A 22,756-nucleotide genomic window follows, 5' to 3' on the forward strand; every position below is an offset into this window, starting at 1 on the left:
GTTACAAACCCCCCCCCCCCTTTTGGACTCATCGTCCTCGATGAGGTTTGCCCCACCATCCCATCCAAGATGTGGGATTCGCCTAAGGTGTACCTCGCGACACCCCCGGGGACTCACCGTTTCTGATGAGGTTTGCCCCACCATCCCGAACGGCACAAGAGTGGCTCTGATACCACTTGTAATATCTGGCCCCTCGCACCACCAATATTGTCCACTTTGCTCACGAAGAGCTCACGAATTTGTTTTTGGTTGCGCGGGTGGAGACTTCCCAGGAGGTCACCCATCATGCTACTACTCCCACCCGAGCACGCTTAACTGTAGAGCTCTCCTCTCGTCCACTACCATTAAGCCCAAAACGCGTTGGTAACCCGAGACCCGACTCGTTTAGAAACCGTAACCCGCCTTATGCCAAACCAATGGTTTATGGGACTCGTTTGGTAAAACTTAAACGAAAAGGTTCGTTGTAAGTGAAGAAAGTAAAAGGAGGTTGTAAACGAAGGATGACTTACAGATATAAATAATTATATAATAGTAATAAAAACAAATAGTGTCGAACTAATATAATAATAAATCTAAATACAATAACAATAAATGTCGTTGAGAACACGAACTAATAAATAAGGTTCATTAATAAGATAAGGACAAATATAATAAAGGAATATGAACGGTTAAAAGGGGTTACATGTCGGTTCGGTTAACTTAAAAGCTAACCCCGCTAACTTTAAAAATGAATGACAAGTGATTAAAGAGGATTAATACGTGTACATTATTAAACAGTTAGCCCCGCATAGCTCAGGAAGGGAATTACTATTAACGGTGAAGTAACAGGATCCAGGTGAGTTCTAGCCCCTTTATGTGTTATGTTTTCGGGGCTGTGTGCATACTACGATGTGTTTAGATTTATACACTTAACTTAAAAATGGTAAGTGTGTATTAGATATATGTTTGCGTATGAATGTGAATGTTATTGATTGATTGACTCGTATGCAAGTAGTTAATAAATTAGTCATGATTGAAGGAAGTAGAAAGAAAAGTTAACGAAGGTAGAGTTGTAGGGTATATTAGAGGGCACCGGGCCTTAATAATAACCGAGGTATGTAGGGCACTGGACCCTTATAAAATCCAAGGTAAGTAGGGACTGGATTCTGAAGTTATCCAAGGTATGTAGGACACCGGATCCTTATTAATTCCGAGGTATGTAGGGTCTGGACCCTTATAATATCCAAGGTAAGTGAGGACCGAATCTTTATAGTATCCGAGGTAAGTAGGGTCTGGACCCTTATAATATCCGAGGTAAGTGAGGACCGAATCTTTATAGTATCCGAGGTATGTAGTTAGTAAGTAGTATAAATGTATGAATGCATGTTTGATTAATATAGGAACAGGTAAGTATTAATACGTATCTTTGGGCGATTAGTAAGTGAATGCATTGTATGTTAATTAACTAGAACTCACTCAGCGTAGTTGACTTTTAGTATGCACGCATGTGAGTAGGATGAGACGGGTAGCTTGAGGGAGACACGTGGCGAATAAAGGAAGACTGGCATTGATGAAAAGAAGAGACACGCGTTATTTATACTTCATGTTTAAAGACTTATGTTAAGTTATTTTAAGACAAGATGTTTATGCTGTGTATGAATGGTTGACTTTTAATTCCGTGAAATGTTTTAATTAACTCTGATTTACGAATTATGTGAATGAGTAAGTCCAACTAACGAGAAAGTAGGGCACCCAGGTTGGGGGCCTTACAGCATCGCTCAGGATTTTGAATCGCATCGCATTTTGAATTTCAATCGCATCGCATCTCATCCCAATCGCATCGCATGCTTATGCTATCCGTTTCATTTTGAAATCAATCGCATCGCATGCCCATGTGATTTGTTTGAAAATCATTTTCTATTAGCATCTCGTGTGATCCGAATATTCTATCCTTGTAAAATTTTCACTTTTGAAGACCTTATACTGTTAAGAACTAGTTTGCATCATGTCTACTGACTCCGAGCTTTTGAAGAGTTACTTGCTACTTGAAAATGAGGCGGGAACAACAACTAAGCCTTCGAAGTTCATGACCCTGGAAAGGAACTTCACTGACTTTAAGTGGAGATTTAAGAACTTCATCAAGTTTACTGATTCCCCACTGGTGATATGTTTTGAGGTAGGACCCCATGTTCCAATGGTTGCTACAATAACAGGACTCTAACCGAAGCCTATTGATGCATATGATGAAACTGATAAAACTATGTTAGCTGAAGATGAAAGAGTTTTTCTCACCCTTACAAAAGTCACTCAAACACTCAGAGAGCACACCACTGCTAAAGGCTTATGGGATGCTTTAGTTGAGAAAATTGAATGAAATGCTGTGATTAGAAATAGTAGAAGGGCCACATTGAAAGAAGAGTTTAATATGTTCAATCATCGACAGGACGAAAGTGTTGGAGATTTGATTAAAAGGTTTGAGAAACTGTTAGCCCGTATGAGAGCTGCTGAAGGTGGTCATTAGATAAATCTCTTCTTACCCTTTTCGCAACAATTAGTGTTCTGCTACATGCCACATGAAATCGAGTCTGATAATAATATTGTATTATAAGAGTAAACTATAATATTGTATTATCTAAGTCTTATATGTAAATAAGAGTAAACTATAAGTAGGGGCAAAATCAATTGTTTGTGGTTTTAATCGGTGTATGTGACTAAAACCAATTGTTTGTAGTAGTTTTAATAGGTGAGCTGAGACTAATGATTTTAAAAATGTCTTCAAATTTTTTTATTTCTTCTTTTCTTTCTTTTTTATTTCCCTTCTAAAGCACAAGGGTTACTTTGCTTGAACGACGCGTCAAGAGATCGCGAATTGAAGTAATTGATAACGCTTGTGTAGGAATGGAAATCGTATTCTTGTAATCATCTATTTTTTTCTACGGAAATTAGAGTAAACTACAAGTTTGGTCTTTTCTATTGTTGACAAACTGTTCCAAGTCAAGTGGCAATTTGATTCTTTGTATTTATGTTTCATAATCAATTATTTTTGTTTTAATTGTCCATGTTTTAATTGTTGAGACTAATAGTTATAAATGTCTCTTTTTTAGCTAATTACATAGACGGCCCATCTTGTTTGGTCATATTGCAGATTAGTCACCATTTTTATCTAATAACTTGTTAACTCTTACTTTTATTTGTCATAAAATCATGCATGGGTTGATTAGTGATGAACATACATGAATTAACCCGACATTCTCCTCTTTGATTCTGATCCAAACTTCCAAGATCTTCCACTCCTAGTATTTCTCTCAGTTGGAAGAGCCTTTGCCAAGATATGTTAGCTTTTTTGTTCTTCACATCTTCTACATCCTCTTGACCTCTTTCAATACACTCAAGGATGAAATGGAACCTCGTGTGAATTCCTTTGATCCTTCCATGGAACACCAGGTTCCTCATTAGACCGATTATCAACCAAATACGTACAGTTTGCATAAACTCTGCCTCACATGATGATAAGGCCATAGTTTTCTGCTTATGTGAGCTCCATGTGATAAGTCACCCGCATAAACAGATATTAGCGAAGCCGATATCATCGACATCTCATTATCGTATTTGTGTTTATCTTGTTGAATTTGTGTGTGTACAATCAGAGCATGTAACTGAATTCTTCAATGAAAAAGATATTTTTTCATAATAATATCTTGATAATACACATTGTTCATCATGAGTAGTCAATATATATACACACACACACCATTTGATACAGATTCACGATTTGATACCGGGCCTGGGTTAAAAAAGTGATGCTTACAGATCTGACCCGATCCAGAAAAAAAAGTGCGGGTCAGGACCCAATCCAAAATATGAAACTCGCAAATACGGGGTTCTTCAATTCTCAAAGACCCTCTATTCCAAGTTCTCCACAAATTGCTATAAACCAAGTGTCTTGTAAATCATATGCTAATTAGCCCATTTTGTACCGATTGCTAAATTATATGCGAGAGAAGGTAGCACTTAATAATATTTGAGAGGCCATTCAACTGATTTTGATTGCTGTGTTCTATTCTGATTTTTTTTTCAGGAAATTAGGAGTTGAAGCAAGAGAACTGTTAAAATTATAAGAGTTAGCTATATTCAATTCAATATTTTTAACATTTGTTATTCCGTAACTTTTTTTGGCTTTGTCTATATTTTTTGGCAACTCTCCAGAGAAATTATTTTGTGACAACTCAAGACTTTGTAAGTGCTCAGATTCAAATAGACGATGTGGAATTGCACCGCTGAATTTGTTTTCTGATAGATATAATACATCCAGCGAGCCAATATGGGAAATTTCCCTCCAATTTGTTCCCACTCAAATCAAGATAATATATAGCAGTCCTTATATACTATGCGATTAATAAATATAATTTGTTTATATAAAAAGGTAAAATTTCTAGAAAATTGGTACTCTCATATTTTTTGTACATAAATTATGACACACTTTATTTATTATTTCTTTTACCAGCAAATGTTGGGACAATGATAAAACCCACAAAATGAAAATTAAATATAATATTCTACATCACGTATATTATTTTTTATTATAATTCTGATTCTTTTAAGAGGCACTCGAGTTTACTTTGACTTAGATCAAGATTTAAAGTGAATATAAACAGTTTTGTTGTGTTACTTGTGTAAGTAGTAAGAGCATTCTCATCTAACCTCTAATTTTGTGTGAGGGACATTTTGATAATTTAGAGAGTGATTTAGGGTGTTATTAGTGAAAAGTTTTTATATTTTAGAAAAAGTAGTGATTTTTCTGTATATTTGAAAAGCTACTGTTCATTCCTTATAATTTTTTAATATATTTTGAAAGTGTTTATGAGTGACGGAAAGAGAAAAGGTAATGATAAAATGTATAAAAAATATTATTTAATTAAAATGGAGAGAGAAAATATAGTGAGTTTTAGTGTAATTTTTTGTTTAGAGATAGAAGGTGGGATGAGAATGCTCTTACATCGGCTGAAGCACATAAAATAAATTATATACCAGTATGATGTTAATATATATCAGTTGGGTTTGTCACAAAGTTTATACTAGATGGTCGAGATAGAAAAAAACGGACATGCGTATGTAACTTTTTCGAAAGTTAGTTAAACATGAAAAATGGAAATCATACTAATAGTTAAACTTGTGGTTAACTCACAAAAAAATGAAAACTAATTAGTATAAATAAAAATAAATAAATAAATAAACAGAAAACAAAATCTTTGTGACCAAACTTTATAACACAAACTTTTGTGTTCAATTTCAAATTTAAAAAAAAAAAAGAAGAAAAAGAAAAAGAAAAAAGGAAAAAAATAGCCCGAAAACTTTACTTTTTATACACAAATTTCCAGTCTTCGGCCCAAGTCTTAAGTGCATCAAAACATTAAGGTTCATTACTTCATTTGCTGACAGTGTAGGGTCTTTTTAAAGGAGACTTAAATTAAAATTTTTAAGCTCATTGAAGGAATCCGATCCAAAAGATGAAAAAAAGTGCGGGTCAGAACCCGATCCAAAAAATGAAACACGCAAATTCGGCTTCAATTCTGGAAAACCCAAAAATCTGTGGCTGAGACTTAAGAGTTGAAGATGATGCATATCTGATTTGTATTAGTATGCAATTGTTTTTTCAACGTCCACTGTTCACTGCGTATATGATTTGTTGATTTATTGTTGCTGTTGGATTACTATATATAGTCTGCAATTATGTTTTGTGTTTAATCAGCACTTCTTTCCTACTTAGAAATCAAATTGTTTGATTATCAAGATTCTAGATATGAGACTTGTATTTGATCACTTTCTTTTAGAGTTTATAAATATTTATATGTCATTTTTTCATTATTATTTATAATTTTTTTTATAAAACATCTCACGTAAGCGAAGCACTAATCTCGGTTTTCAAGTAAATGTATCCTCGCGTTAGTAAATTTGGATTTCTGAAATTATTATTAACGGTTCACAAGTGGTAGCTTCTATATAACCAACACTGGGGTATGTTTGGCAATGAGCTTTTAGAAGCTTTTAGGGGCTTCAAACTTCAAGCTTTTAAGAAAAAGCTCCTACCTAACAAAAAACCTTGTTTGGTTCAATGGGCTTGAAGCTTTTGTATTAGGAGAAAAAACTCTTTTTCTAAACGCTACTACTACTAGCGTTTGAGAAAAAGCTATAAGCTTTTACAATTGAATCTACAATTTTGGTATTTGAACTTTCATCAACTTTTGTTAATTTATATAATAGTTACATATTTTACCCTTATCAAAACTAACCACCCCATGACACTTTAAAAGTCCATAACTTTTTCACACGTTAATATTTTTTTAAACACATTACATCATAAAAAGAGCATTTTATTCTCTTTAATTTGAGTATGATATTGATATATTTCTTTACCGGTTATGATTGGCAACAAGTCGAGTCAGACGAGCTCGGGTCATGTGTAAGACCAAATTAGGGTCGGAACGAGTCGATAAAAAAGGTTAATTTAGTTCGGTTCGTGTCGGTACGGTTTTGGGTCGAAAGAGGCCACGTCAGACATGTTTCAGATTAAAAACGGTGTCGGGTCGGAAAGGTTTCAAATCAAAAGAGGTTGGTTTAAAAAACTATCTATTTAAAATCACGTATATTTTAGCTTTGTTTCTTGATTTCCGTCACGATTACATGCTTGCTGCCTTTGCACGAAGTACACCTCTGCATTCGGGTTATGCGTGCACTAATATCAAGTGAATCATGTACCGACACTGATTATGCGGTGGATCTCAGGTTGTGCGCGCACTCCGCCGCACCGCGCTGGCACCCAATTAGTTTTATTAAAAGCTCCAGCTACTCTGCCAAATACCTAAATATATCTAAAAAGCTCTAGCTACTCTGCCAAACACTTAAATATATCTAAAAAGCTACAGCTAACAGCTAACAGCTACAGCTACCAGCTTGCAGCTTTTAGCTACCGGCTTCCAGTTTTCAGCTTCCAGCTAGTTTTGCCAAACATACCCTGAATTTGGTTAATTGATAAGAGAGTGCGAGCGAGCAACACAAAGTTCCTTTTGGTTTGAAGCAACAACTTACAGGTTGAGCTCATGGGATACACTTGTAAAATGAATCCAATCGTCAGGTAAATACATTTAGAAATGAACCTGGACAGCTGATTTTGTGTTGACCAACTGATTAAGTACCTAACTGTTTGCAATGTTTGAACCTAATATTCTTCTTTACTAGTTATTAATAATTTATACTTTATGAACTGATAACAACTTTTTATTGATAGTGTACAATAACGTTGTATGATTACAAAAGTAACAACCTATATTGTAGGAATAATAACATGATTCTTCTGGATAACATATTGCGAAGAATCAGACATTGTTTTCACCAAATTTTGAAGAGTCGAAGAAAATCAAGAAAGTAGTCCATGATCAAGATAGACAAGAAGAACCCAACCGGGAAACCGACCCAAGTTCCCTCCCATAAAAACCATGATTGATTTTCATCATCATTGTTTGTTTCTTCTACCTGCTGCATATCAGGAGGACAAGTGACTCGGATCTGCATACCACATAGCCCGCTATTGTTTTCATAATAATTCAACTCAGCCATAGAGTCCATCTTCCCACCAACGGGAATCTTACCTGTCAGCCTATTGTTGCTCACATCTAAAACCGTAAGTTGGCTGAGCTTCACTAGTGATTGAGGAATCGAACCCGAGATTTCATTGTGTGACAAATCCAAGCCTTCTATGTTCTCTAGGTCACCCAAAGACATTGGAATATGCCCAGAGATCTTGTTGTAGGAAATAGTGAGCTGTTTTAGGGATCTAAGTTTTCCCAATGATGGGGGGAATTCACCAGATATATTGTTGTGTGACAAATCCAACAAAGTGTGGATGCCATAGTTACGGACTGCTAGGCCTTGAAAACATCCCTTCCAATTCACAACCAAGTCCCGGTCCCAAGAATAGATATTAGTTTGGAGACTAAAATCGCAAAATGAAAGGGTAAAGTGTGTTGCTGTGTTGAAAGTTTCCGTCATTCCTAAAAGACTTGCTATCTCTTGTGGTATACTTTGAGCTAGGTGATTATGGGAGAGATCAAGAATTCTGAGAGAACTGAGGTTGGAGATATTTCTAGGGATATATCCTTCAAGAGAATTGTTTCTTAAGACAAGAACTTCAAGTGTTGGGATTAGTGGAAGGGTCTCATGAAAATTTCCGCTAATATTATTATCATGGATATCAAGAATTTTGAGATTGACCAAATTAGTTAATTTCCAAGGCAAATTTCCACTAAACTTATTCCCCTCTAAATAAAGAAATTTGATTCCTTTAGGAAAATACATAGGGATATGGCCGGAGAAATTGTTGTAGGACAAATCTAGATAAATTAGCTCATCTCCCGCGAAAGGAAAATTGTAGTCTGGAAGATTTTGTAAGTTATCAATCTTGGATATGGACATCGGAATTTGTCCCCAAAAAATATTTTTTGACAAACAAAGAAAGTTCAGTCTTACAGCTTTTTCTATATTTTTAGGCAATTCCCCGGTAAACTTGTTCTCGGACAAATTGAGAAAATATATATACACACTTTCAAATAGACGAGGTGGGATTGGACCGACGAGATTGTTTTCTGATAGATTTATTATTTGAAGTTTCCCCTCCGTGAGAAAATCTGGGAAATTTCCTTCCAATTTGTTCTTGCTCAAATCAAGCAAAATCAACTCTTTCTGTGTTGAAAGCCATTCGGGAATTTGACCGGAAATATTACAAGAAACCAAAGAGATCATGCTTAGACTGCATGTCGGAACAATTTTAGCTTCGTTGTTCCAAAATAAGCTGTTTCCACCAATGAACAGTTTATCGAGAGTCGTGATTTTGAATAGCCAGGCTGGGATCTCCCCGGTGAGCATGGTGTTATGGAGCCCAAGCGTTGCTAACTTGCTCAAGTTTTGCATTGTTAATGGAATTGGTCCAGTAAATTCATTGTAGCTCAGGTACACTCTCTCTAGTTTCTTGAGGTTAGCAATTGAAGATGGGATCTCGTTGGAGAAATAATTGTTAAATAAAGAGAATTCTCTTAAGTTGGTTAAGTTTCCAATCTCTTCAGGGATTTTTACCAGAAAGAAAATCAGCGGCCAAGAAAAGTGATTCAAGATTTCGAAGCTTACCAACATCAGGGCTTAAACCTCCCTTCAGATTATTATAACTCAGAGCAAGATATTGAAGATACATAAGTTCGAAAATTTGAGGAGGAATCGTACCATGGAAATTATTGTTATCTAAACAGAGTGCTGTCAAATTCCAAAGAGCCCCTAGTTCGGGCCCTAGTTTCCCATCCAGATTGTTACCACTTAGATCAAGAACTTGAAGAGAATGGAGTTAGAAAATCTGAGAAGGAATCTGACCATGGAAATGATTGCCATTTAAGCGTAATGTAGTCAAGTTTTGAAAAGACGCAATTTCTGGCCCTATTTCCTCCTCAAGCAAATTGTAGCTCATGTCCAAGTAGTGTAAATTCATCAACATAAAAAGTTGGCTGGGAATGGAGTCGTTGAAATAGTTTTGTTGCATGTCAAGGTGAACCAGTAAGGTGAGATTCCCAAACCCGTCTCCAGGGATACCTCCATGCAAATAATTGTATGAGATATCAAGTAGTTTCAGTGACCTTGTACGAAAAAGCGGAGCCAAGATGTCCAAAAATACCGGACCCGGGTTGATATCAGGATGCAGAACGACTAAGCCATGCAGGTGTAGCTCCGTGACAGTTTTTGTTTCGGTGCAATAAACACGCTCCCAAGAGCAACAATCGGAAGTCGAGTTCCATGATTTTAGTAGTATGGGCAGAAAAGAAGTAGAATTGGTGATGGTGGTGAGGGTGGATTTGAAGCGCATAAGTGCTTCCTTTTGATGGGGCGGACAAAAGAGTGATGGGATTGGAATGGAAGTGAGTATGAAGAAGATTGATAGTATTAGCAGTGGTGTGCTTATGATTGTGGCCATGGTGGCTCTTATGTTTGATTCTTTTGCACCTGCGCAACTGTGATTATATGTAGGGAACGAGCGGCCTTAGCCGGAGGATCGTATTTTTCAAGAAATTGGGTCTGCATGGCAGCCCAAGTAGCTATAGAGCCCTGGGAGGGACTCGAGCCACATACTCGCTTGATTAGCTAATGAAAATGGAAAGACGCGGAGCTTAACAGCGTCTTCGGAAACGCCCACAAGATGGAAAGTGTCGCAAATACGCCGATGCGAGTGAGATGAGAGTTCGGGTTCTCATGAAGCAACCCGTGAAACTGAGCAGAATGAGCAATGATATTTAGAATGTTCGACGGGATCTGCCAGTTCGTAGCAACTCCAATGGCGGGTGGTGCGATGCTGGATCTCGCTCCAGCATTGGCCGGTCAGGCCCGATACGCAACTGTCCTCCTCGGTGGTGTGTCGCCCATGATCCTATCCCTATCGTCGGGTTGGTCAACGGATGAAGAAGTGGATGAGGGTGAAACGGGACGACGTCTCTCACGAAACTCTCTCTGGCTCGGGGAATGCTTCAATGTCGGGTGGTCCACGAGATCGAGTATGTCGCATAAAAACTGTACTTAGAAATAAGATTATCTAAACTATTCTAACAAATAAGTAAAATAAAACAAAAATAATTATAAGTAGCACAAAAGATAAGTCCTAACTCGGATTGCTCTCAAAACGCCTAAAACCGTGTCCCCGGCAACGACACCAAAAACTTGATGTGTGTCTAAAGACCCTATAATAATGACCCTCACAACTAAGCTTTAAATATAAAACGAAAATCCTAAAACCACACACAACCGGCAAGTGTACCGATCGCAAGTAGTATAGATCTAGGAAGTCCGAGTATCGAACACGTGGACACGTAAGACGCTAATGATTACTAACCCTAGACAAGACCTACCTTAGAATAATATTTAATTGATTTTTGATTTTTACTTAACTGAATAACAAAAATTACCAAAAATAGAAAACTTAACGGAAAACTAACTGTGTTAACTTAGGATGGAGAAAAACGTCTACCTAAATCAAATTGTAGGTCTAACAAGCTAATGGATTGAATCATATCAAGACAACGGTCTCTAAAGATGACACGACTAATGATCACTCGGGCTCACTGGATTACCTCTCGGTCTCACTCAACAAGCCTAAACTACTCAAAATCGGCTAAAACGACCAAACCGGTAAACAATTGCTAACGTGTTCTAATGAAGGATCACCTCTCGGTCTCACCAACACTCAACCCTAATGGCAATGAATACTACACAACCATAGATAGAGGAACAATTCAACTTAAACCAAAATAGATCAACTAGTCGCTCAAACACCTAAACCTGACAAGAAACGAACTCGCTCTCGTGCAATCCTTATTCTAGCATGCAAAGGCAATGAGACAACCCTAACTTCCTATCACCTCTCGGTCTCAAGGAAGGTGTTTAACCGCTGTATTTTAACCAATTAATTATGCAACAAAACCCTACGGTTGTTCCTACCGCAAACAAACCCTAAACACCAAGTCTAGAATCAAACAATGCACCAATCAATCAATACAAAACTAATCAATCAACACACGGGGTTCATGCAATAAATTAATCAATATTTCCAGCCCTTAAACACAACCTATTTCATGTCTAAATCAAACTTTACACACGGAGATTCAGATGGAGTCTCCGTCGGCCCAGGTGCATAAGAGGAGCATCCCAGGGAGTTCAGCACAGGCCGAGAGACAGCAGTCACCTAGCGAGCCAACGAGAGTTTACAAACCCCGACTGCCATACCACGGGAGAGTCCATAGAGATAGAGATGAGGAGCAGAACTCCAAATTCCTTGATCTTTTGAAGCAGCTTTACCTCAATATCCCATTCCTTGAGGCACTCACTCAGATGTCTAAACACGCAAAGTTCCTTAAGGATATTCTCTCGAACAAGGAGAAGTTAGCTGAGGCCGCTTCCACCCCTTTGAGTGCTAATTGTTCTGCTATCTTACAGAGGAAGTTACCAGAGAAGGAGAGCCGATCCAGGGAGTTTCACAATTCCCTGCACCTTGAGTGATGATACAGTGGTTCATGCGTTGGCAGATCTTGGTGCCAGTATCAATCTCATGCCATATCCTGTGTATCGCAAGTTGGGTTTAGGCGAACCGAGGCCTACCAGGATGAGTATCCAGCTTGTTGATCGTTCCGTGAAGTATCCGCGTGGGATTGTCGAGAACATGCTCATTCGCATTGGTAAGTTCATCTTCCCGGTGGACTTCGTTATTCTTGACATGAATGAGGATGATAATGTTCCACTCATTCTGGGCCGACCTTTTCTGGCCACCACACATGCGTTGATCGATGTTCGCGATGGCAAACTGATCCTTCGAGTCGGGGATGAGAACGTCACGTTTGACGTTCGACAGTCATCTAAGCATCCCAATCGATTGATTACTCCCTATGCTTCATTGATACGATCATGACTCATGTGGGGGAGTTTTCCAGAGTGACCCCGGTGGAGGCCCCGCCTCAGACACACATATCCTAGATAGAGAGATCCTGGAGGTTGAGATGGTCGCCTTGATTGAACACCCCCTGATGCTGACATTGAGTCATCTTCCTTTGATTCTGAGTTATCTACCAGAGATCATCGTGTTCATCAGTTGCTTGAGTTGGAGGAGTTACGGGACCATACTTACGCGCATTCAGATTGTTATAAGCAGCAGGTGAAGGAACTGCAGGATCGTAAGTTAGAGGGTCTTGAGCAGTTTAAGTGTGGGGATATGGTCTTATGGTATAATTCCCGGTTGAGTTTATTCCCGGGAAAGTTGAGATCCCGTTGGTCAGGTCCTTTTATGAATATTGAGGTCTTCCCGGGTGGCACTGTGGAGATAAAGGATAAAGGCGGGACATTTATGGTGAACGGTGATGGACTGATGCACTACACTGGCGAGCCGATTACTGATCAGACGGTCGAGGTTTTCAACCTTGACTCGCTCTATGAGACGTAAACGTGATGGATGCATCACTCGGGAGATTGCCCGAGTTGTAGAGTTTGTACTTATTTTATTTGTGTGATGCTATATGTTTTCTTTTTTTTTTTCTTTTTGTTTTCTTTTTATATTATAATATAATGTAAGGTTTGGGCCTCCATGATGCATATGGACCGGGCCTTGAGCTTTTGTCTTGAACTTGTACGCGTAAAAGGCTCGTAGAATGCTCGGTTTCTTTCTTTCTTTCACCCATAACCTACAATATTATTAAACATATGTAAAAAAATATATAAAACAAGTAAAAACATATAAAATATAATATAATACGTAGATAAAAAGGCGCAGAAAAGACGTGTGTTTTGCAACACATCAAATATCCCCACACTGAAGACTTTTTCGTCCCTGAAAAAGAATACTACACAGGATCATATCCGAGTTTTAACCGACAACTCTTGGTTTTATTTATTTATTATTATTATTATTTTTATTATTATTTTTCTTTTTAAAGTATTAGAACAAGTGATCAAGCTAGATCAGGTCGATTGCCGGTATTACTGTCCACTTTAAACCAATGCCCCTAATACTTACCGAGGCAAATAAGGCATGACAATTTTATTAATTTGTATGACTAAGTGGAACCCACACCTAAAAGCCCTGCTGCCACTTCACCAATTCCATTATGGTTTTACCGGGCCGAGCCACCCCAACTTGACTTAAACCTATTGCCACATGATTAAAACATTTCTACTCATATACAACCTATTAACTCTAGCTTGGTCAAGATCGACCGACAGTAGTTTCCTTCATGGTAGCTTTGTTTTTTTTTTTTTTTTTTTTTTTAAACCATGTTGGACGAAACCACAGAAATGCATCAAGACTAGGTCTGCGCCACCGCGCAACAGTGGGCCGAGCAAAACTGTCTTCTGTTAGCATCAACGTTCAGGTCTGCGCCACCGCGCAACAAAGTACGGAGCTTCACAGGAATAGACACATATACAAAAGATTATACAAATAATATACAGACGATCATGTGACACAAGGCTTGAGTATGACCCGTCTTTTCATTCCAGTCCTGTCATGAGCTTAGTTAAACAAACAAAACCCCTAAGATGTTTCCCACTGAAGTCAGGCCATTTAAAAGGTTCAATTAGGCAACAACCAAACCGCCATTTCATTCTTAAAGGCTGAGCCTACCGACACACGATTACTGAGTCTAAACCGTTCGGTTACCATACATTACGTGCGGGTCTAATGGGCACTGTTCTTATTTATTATATATATATATATATATTGAAAACACCAAGAAGTTATAAAATAACCACTACTCGGTAATAATATCATTTCCTGTTTAACGTAGAGAAAACAAATTTCAAGGGACTATTTTTTTTCTTTTTATATTATAATATAATGTAAGTTTTGGGCCTCCATGATGCATATGGACCGGGCCTTGAGCTTTTGTCTTGAACTTGTATGCGTAAAAGGCTCGTAGAATGCTCGGTTTCTTTCTTTCACCCATAACCTACAATATTATTAAACATATGTAAAAACTATATAAAACAAGTAAAAACATATAAAATAAAATATAATACGTAGATAAAAAGGCGCAGAAAAGACGTGTGTTTTGTAACACATCAATTACCCAACCCATCATCCTACCTTTGCCAACAACCTCACCACCCACAATGTCCACCACCCCACCATCCACCATTATCTCACCCAAACCCATTTCCCGAGGAATGTCTTCGACACCTCCAGTGTACGCCGATCCTATCCTCGACAGGATCGTCGCACTGGAGGAATCCAACGTTAAGAGGACGGAGCGAGAAATTGTGCTCCTCAAGTTTATTAAAGAAATGAAACAGAAGGTGTTGGAGGATGAGGAAGAGAAAACGGCTCTAAGGGAAAGTATAAGGGTGTTGGAAGAGCAAAAGGAAGCAAGTGACGCACTTGCTGAAAATCAGAGATTATTGACCAACACCTTCCACACCCGAATCCAGAATCTGCAAGCACTTATGAACCGTGAAGCCTCTGATAACGCGAATTTGAGAGCAGATCATTCAAGACTAGGTGACAGATTGGCTACAATTGAAAGAGACTTACCAAGTACCAGTGCCCTCAGATCAAGTTTAAATAAGAAGATTGAGGATGCTAATAGGAATTGGAATGTTGAACAAGAAGCTACAAACTTCCGAGTTACAAGTTTAGAAAATCAGCTTGCTTCATCCGCCTCTCTCGATACACTGCAAACAGAGATGGAGGCTATACAAGAAAAGATAAAGGAGCAAGATCGTCTGAATGAGCTACAACTCAAGACGCATGAATACATGGTGAGTAAGTACCAGGCGGCCTCAGACCTTATGAGCATTCAAGAAGATGAATTTCATGGTCTGGAGAATAGGTTGGACGCAGTGTTTGGGGCTTGGAGAAGGTCTGGTGAGACTTCTCAAGTCGGTGGTTCATAGCTTACCGCAGGTCCATCTGTGACTATGCGAGGAGTTCACGCTGTAGCATCTGAAGGTGAGGTGACTGTTGGTCGGTTAGTACAACAGGGCGGCCAGTCTAGTGGTGTTGGTGGTGGAAATGATGGTGATGACGAAGATGAGAAAGAGGATGATGATGATGAAGAAGATGATAACGATGATGACGTTCATGATAGCTTCGATGATGATGACGATAGTGATGATGAGGGCGGAGATGGTGGAAACGGAGGAGCCAGAGCAGCAGGAGGTGGAGGTGGAGATAACACTCAATCACCTCCACACACTCAATATGAAGTTCAAGACCCTGCTGCTCACGACTCGGCTGGCAAAGTCAGGGAGCATGATACACAGATCACTGACATGTATAAAGATTTATTTCCTAATGACTTTGCAGGTGTTATGGATGTCTTTATTGAAGATGACTACATCAACTACTCACCCAATCCCAACACTCAGCCTGCTCAAGTTCAAGGTTCAGAAACTCCTGTTGCCGACCTAGTCTCTAATCCAACAGCCGACTTGACATAGGAACCACCTAAGAAGAAGAGAAAGACGCACATTGTGTCAAGTCGTGCATGTGCCCGCCTGCTCAATTACCCTTATCATGACGATTCGCTGATCGTTTATGCAAAGTATGATAAGAGGAATAGTATCTGGGCCATCAGACAATATAGCGGCGATCTAATCTATCTCAACCACCATGAGCTGAAGTCGCTACCAGAGCTTGACATCAATTATCTCTGACAAGCTCTAGGCCACGATGCAGTTGGGAGTACGTTAGAAAGCTGGGTCCCAGACTCTCTCCATCGTCAATCAAGAGTGAGCTACAAAGATTTCGAGCCGAATAAGGGTCGCAAATACAAGAACCCAAAGGAGATAGATCCAGCTACAGGAGAGCCTCGCACCATGTGGAGATACAGGGCACCGAAAGACAGTCACGAGATTTATCACGGCGAGCCTTATCTTCCCAACACTCTCCGAGATTTCATTGACTAGGAGTTTGATAATAAAATCGGTAAGGCCGTCATCCACTGCCGTGATATGCACGAGATTCGAGTGTTTGACGAGCATGAGCTTATGGGTCTACACATTGAAGATGTGAAGAAGCTCTACCTCAAGCCACTGGGAACCGTCGAGGACTTGGGACGTCAGAATACAAACCGGATAGTTAAAGCTTTCAACAAGTTCGTTCGTAGACTTGTTGAACTTCCACTATCCGAGGACGAATGTTTGGTCTATGACACCGACGGGTTTCAATACTAAAGACTAGAGGGAGATTGTTAGTCCCATTTTGGTAGTTTAGTCTTTCGTATTGTTTTTATGTATTTTGGGCTCTAGTTATTAGTTTTGGATGTAATTGGCCCAAGATAAATAATGTTGTAAAGCCCATTGGGCATTCGATGTGACTTACTTCTCATGCATGCTTTCCTATAAATAGGAAGCATGCCATGAGAAGTAGGTTGTTGTTGATAGTCTAAAAGAAAAACCTTTTGATTAAAACACTCTTTCACTTTCTTTCGGTTCTCTCTCTCCTTCTCACAAACCAATCGAAAATAACATCTCAAGATCCAAGACCGCTTAGGTGGCTTAGTGTGATTTCCACTAGCACTAAGCTCGGTTGATCCAAGACTATTGTTAAATCCAGCCACCTTGGGACCTACACAAACTATGTATTTTCACGCATGGCACATGTAGCTTTTTGGGATGAAGAAACAAGATATTAAAGAGTAGATTGGGCCTTAGGATTCATGATAAATAATGATGAACTTTATTTCTATTATTTTTAGTTGTAATGTTTATTTATTTCGAGATAATGGTTGTGATTTTGTTTACTTGATTTATGAAATAAAGAATTTAAATATTGACACGTGTATTTTACTTTAGTGTCTTTTGAGCTATGATACAATTATGTTGCACCCCAGCATATTCCGTCGAAGGTTGGGGTGTGACACCGGTTTCGGAACCTACAATTGGTATCAGAGCGGGTTTGAATCAACTGATTCAACTTTGTTCTTGATATTCGGGTTCTATTTCCGCCATTACAAACCGAGACGTTAATTCCGTTGAAGTTTTGAAAATAAGTTAGAAGTTTGGAAATAAAGTTTGAAGATCCGAGAAAATAAAGGTGTTTGAAGCTCGTCTTGTTCACAGATCTGGATTCACCGCCACTTTAAAGTTTCGTTTATGGTTTTTATTGAGTTTTAGAAGTTGAACAAGAAGAACAGAGGCGGTGGTCGTGGTGATAGAGGGTGGCCGTGGTGATAGGGCGCCATGGCGGAGGTGACCATTGCAGCGATGATGGTGACAAGAGCAGGAGGGTGATGGATGCTGGCAGTTGTTGGTGAAGACGACGGTTTTACAGCCGTATGTTGGTGGTGGCTGTGCCGGTAGATCGACTTTCCGGCAAAGGATTTTGATGGACACATCCATTGCCGGTGTATCGTCTGATGAAAGATGATGGTCTAGGGTGGAGCTGGTGATGTCGGTTAACTGCGGTGATGGACGTGGTGGCCGGAATCCGGTTTTCCGGCGGCCAATCACCGGTGACCGATTTTTCGGCAGGTCTTAACATGGTGGCGGCTGAGTTGTTGATAATGATGGAGGAAGTATGTTTTACTTTTCTTGTGCCCTAAAACTATCAAAAGGAAATGGGCTTGGGCTGGGTGTTCATTAAACCTGCTTTGGGCCTAATATGAATTGTAAAGGAATTGGGTTAGATGCTTAGCCTAGTGTGTGCATGAGCTGAAAATGGATCAGTAAGTGAGATCTATTTTGGACTGTCAAGTTTGGGCCTGCTCATACAAAGGTAGTTCAACAACAAGAATAGTGAGCCGAGCCACATGCTTGCAAGATAGTTTTTGGGCCGAGAAATAATTATTTTTCATATTAACCAAACTGAAGAAAGTCAAATTTGTTTGGGTTTCGTCATTATTGGACCGTGTTCAAAGCATATTATTTATATGTTATTTTCAAGGCGTTCGATAATTGGATCTTAAAAACGTGGGATACGAGCATCCGGGATGCTTATTTATTACGGTGATAATTTTTGAACAAGTTGGATTTAACAGGGAATTAAATTGCTTAACCTTTCAACCAGAAATGTGGGATATGAGTATATGGGATACTTATTTATTAGGGGTGAGTTACTTAAATAATTTCATTCACGGAAATAATAAGCTTTGTCATTTGATCGTTGTCCTCGGTATTTCGTCAAGCTCTTCTGAACCTATATTGCTTAAGATCCGAGATGGATAAAGAAGCGAGAACGTCTTTATGAATGAATTAGGTGGATCATACCTTGAGGGGGTGATTGAAGAAGCTTCGGTTATCTAGATGATTTGCGAAAATGCGAGACACGGTTCGACGATGTTTTGAGATAAAACCGGACACAAGACAAGAGTTTCGACACGCGTTTAACTTTAGCGGGAAAGCTTATAGATTATGTGTTAGGCTATAAATAGGAACTTTGTACTTCATTTTAGTGTGTGTTTTGTAAGGTATAAATCACCCACCCAAGGGGAGCTCACCTTGGGTGGGGTCGGTTCGTTAATATTACAAATCTTTTATCCGATACGAGATCGTTCGTTTATATTATCTTTATTTGTTTTCGTTCGGTCGTTTGATTTCACCACACCCGTCTCGAGCACTTATCAAGAACAAAGCCGTTCGTTGTCGGATCCGGTTTCGGGACCTACAAAGAGTAAACTACAAGTTTGGTCCTGCCGATTCAACTTGTTTGGTCATATTGCATATTAGTCGCTACTTTTGTAGATTTACTAAGTATAGTCTTTGTTGTTCATTTGAACGTAAAATAAATAATACTTAGGTTTGTTTGGTGTGGGGTAGTGGAATGAAAAAATGAATGGAATGGATGGGATAATAGAATGGACAAAGGAATGAAATGGACCATTATCATTCCATTGTCTTGTTTGGTTAACATATATGAATAAAATGATTAATTCATCACTTTATTATTAACATTATTATTATTATTGTTAATATTATTATTATTAGTAATAGTAATAACAATAAATAAAATTAATAATAATATGAAAATTAATAATAACTAGTTTTAGGGCTTTCACACTGTGGCGAGGTAGTTAAATCAAACAAAAATACTTATAAAAAAATTGAATCACGCATGCATGTTTTAAAGTGTTAACTCGTCCAATTTTAAATAATAATAATACTGATAATATAATAATAATAGTTATCATGCGTGTTTTAAAGTGTTAACTCGTCCAATTTTAAATAATAATAATACTAATAATATAATAATAATAGTTATATAATAGTAAGAAAGAAAAAGAATGATGATAGTAAAATAATTATAGTGTTATTATTGATAATATAATAATAATCTTGAGAAAATAGTAATAATAATTATAATATATTAATAATAATCTCAATATATTAAAAATAATAATAATATAATAAGAACTGAGTTTTATCCATTCCTTAAAAGGAATGATAAAAAACACCTCTTATCAAATGAATGAAAATTCTAGAAATGTAAAGAGTTATGTTACTAATGGAATGGTTCATTTCATTAATCCATGTCAACCAAACATGATTTATTTCATTCATCTGGAATAATCCATTCCATTCTGCTTTTCATTCATCCATAATAAACACTACCTTAGAGTTAGTGAAGGTTAAAATTTTTTCCGGTTAGAAGGAAATTACCAAAATACCTTTATTAATACAAATAAATAAAAAGCATATTATAGTAAAATAATGGAACACTTAAAAATATAATAAAAATTAAATAAATATTTAGTCTAAGTCACAAGTCACGACACAAGTATAAAAGAAATAACAATCCACCCAAACAAATATTCGACAATATTCCTTTTAATACTGTGACCTTCGGATCACCAGCTCCATTTTCTTCTCTAGTTGAAGTGAGCTAATTGCAAGTTTGCTTTGATCATGAACAAAAGGCTGATAGGGCATCGAGAGTAGGAGAGGTAATCAAACCTTGAAAATCGGACAGGAAAATCAATCTACTTTCTTTAGAGCATCGGATTTGAAGATTAATCTTTTGGATGAAACTGAACAAGAATAACTGAATGCCGATTACCCATCAAATAACGAAAACTTGAACACACAAAAATAATACCGAACACCAATCATCAAAAATACCGAACACTGTAGCGAACACCCACAATACCGAGCACCGAATATCCATCCCCAAAGACCGAAAAAAAGTAAAAATAAAATTTAAGCCAAACACCAAACAACCTTAGCCACGACACTGAACAGGGTCCACTATATCCAAACACCGAAAATATGAATTGTAGGTCCTAAATAATGGATCTCACAACTTTATTCGGATCAATCTGTGTTGTAAGTTAGTAGAAATTACTAACAACACTCGGATCTCGGATCTTAGTTTTGCAAACACAAAAGAGAGAAAAAGGTGAGGTTTTGTAGGAAGTTGTATGGAGAAATGGGGGAAAGTAACCCTTTTATAAGGTCCCATTTCTCCAAGGTTTACATTTCATGGGCCTAAGTGGACTTACCCAATGGGCTTTTACCATACAAAATAAACATATTGAGTATATAATAAACCAACTATAAGCAAACTGAAAGACATATACAATCCTAACAATAATATTAGGCCTACAATATCCTTATAGGATTGAGTATGTCGAGACTCTTTCATCAAGTTGGTAGGGCCCCGTTTGTTAATATGGTCTTTTGTATTATTTCATATTAATCACGATGTAATTTACTTAGCTTTCGTTTTGTTGTAATAGTGTTTTGGCCCGAGGCCTTGTAATGATTAATGTTCAGATTATAGAAGTATCACCAGGAGCGCAAATGAAAGTGTTAAAGGCCTTTGAGTGGAAGATTGTTTGGTTCGTAGGCCTTGTTTTAGGCTGGTTTATTATATTAAATCAAAAGAGGACATGAGTGTGAGCAGCAGCCCAAGTCCAATCTAGTTTAGATTTCTTGCTTAATAATTTACAAACCCTAGATCAGTCTCTAATTTATACCACGCCATGTACTTGTAATTATTTGCCAGTCAATAAAGCATACCTAGTTGTCACCGTGAACGTATGTCAGTTTAGACTTAATCACAGTAAATCCTCGTTTTCGTTATTGCTTTGGTGTTTTGTGTTCGGTTCATGTGCGCTAAACCTAACAAAGAATGAGCGGGCCCCTAAAATTGTTGCCATATAACCAAAGTCTAGTCAAATTTTAAAAATACATGAATTGAGGTACTAATTTCCCCTCAAAATAATTATATTTCAGATCAAGAACTCGTAGAGATTTGAGATCGAAAAGTTGAGAAGGAATCAAACCCTCGAAATAATTTCCACTTAACCTCAATGTAGTCAATCTTCAAAAAGACCCAAATGCACTGGCGAATTGTTGCTCAAGTCTAAGTAGCGTAAATTTATCGGTAAAAAAAAGTTGGAGGGGATGGAGCCATTTAAGCGACTATCTTTCGTGTCAAGATGAACCAATTTGGTAAGATTTACAACCTCATCTCCAGGGATATCTCCATGCAAATAGTTGTATGAGATATCAAGTACTTTTAGTGGCCTGATATGAAAAGGTGGAGCCAAGATATCTGAAAATACTATAACCGGGTCAATATCGGGAAGCGGAATGAATAAACCATCAAAGTAGAGCTCGGTGACAGTTTTGGTTCTAGTGCATCCTCCCAAGAGCAACAAGCCAACAATCGGAAGTCACATTCCATGGTTTTAGATCATAAGAAGTACAAAAAAATGATGGGATTGGAATAGAAACCAGGATGAAGAAGATGAGAACATTAGCAGGGTTGTGCTTACAGTGGTGGACATGATGGTTATATCTTTGATTTATAATGCTCCAGCAACGGTTATAAAGCTTTATGTGGTTTATCAAGTCAAGTCAACTCTAGTGGAAAATACCAATGTTTTAATAACCTAATCGGACAGTGAACCGGACAGGTACCGGCCGAACAACTTTCGTATAAATAAGGGCGGTTAGGGCTAAAAATAAAAATTCTCAAAAAAAAAATATTTTTATATAGTAAAACTGGTTCAACCGGTACGGTTTTCCAGTCAGACTGGTAAGGACCAACCGGTTCTCTAGGAACCGAGCAAACTGTATAGAACCGGACTGGCCGAAACGGTCCGGTCTCAACATTGGAAAATACTCAACTTTATGTTCACCGCCCAATTAAAAAAAATAAAAAAAGAAAGAAAGAAAACCCTCTTTCCGTCTTCAAATCTATAATAGACATAATTATTTTCTTTAATTAAAATTTCGTTTGATTTTTAAAAAACTTTTAAATTTTTAA

The 22,756-nt window shown here is 37.9% G+C and overlaps 1 pseudogene; it reads right to left on the reverse strand.

Annotated features, from left to right (window-relative positions):
• Positions 1 to 7,365: 7,365 nt before the first annotated feature.
• On the reverse strand, positions 7,366 to 9,988 carry LOC143565252 (uncharacterized; annotated as a pseudogene).
• Between the last annotated feature and the right edge of the window lie 12,768 nt (positions 9,989 to 22,756).

This window comes from Bidens hawaiensis, unplaced genomic scaffold (genome assembly GCF_021521415.1).
Source record: "Bidens hawaiensis isolate Kalapana, Puna unplaced genomic scaffold, B.hawaiensis_p1.1 tig00022310_1, whole genome shotgun sequence".
Taxonomy (NCBI): Eukaryota; Viridiplantae; Streptophyta; class Magnoliopsida; order Asterales; family Asteraceae; genus Bidens; species Bidens hawaiensis.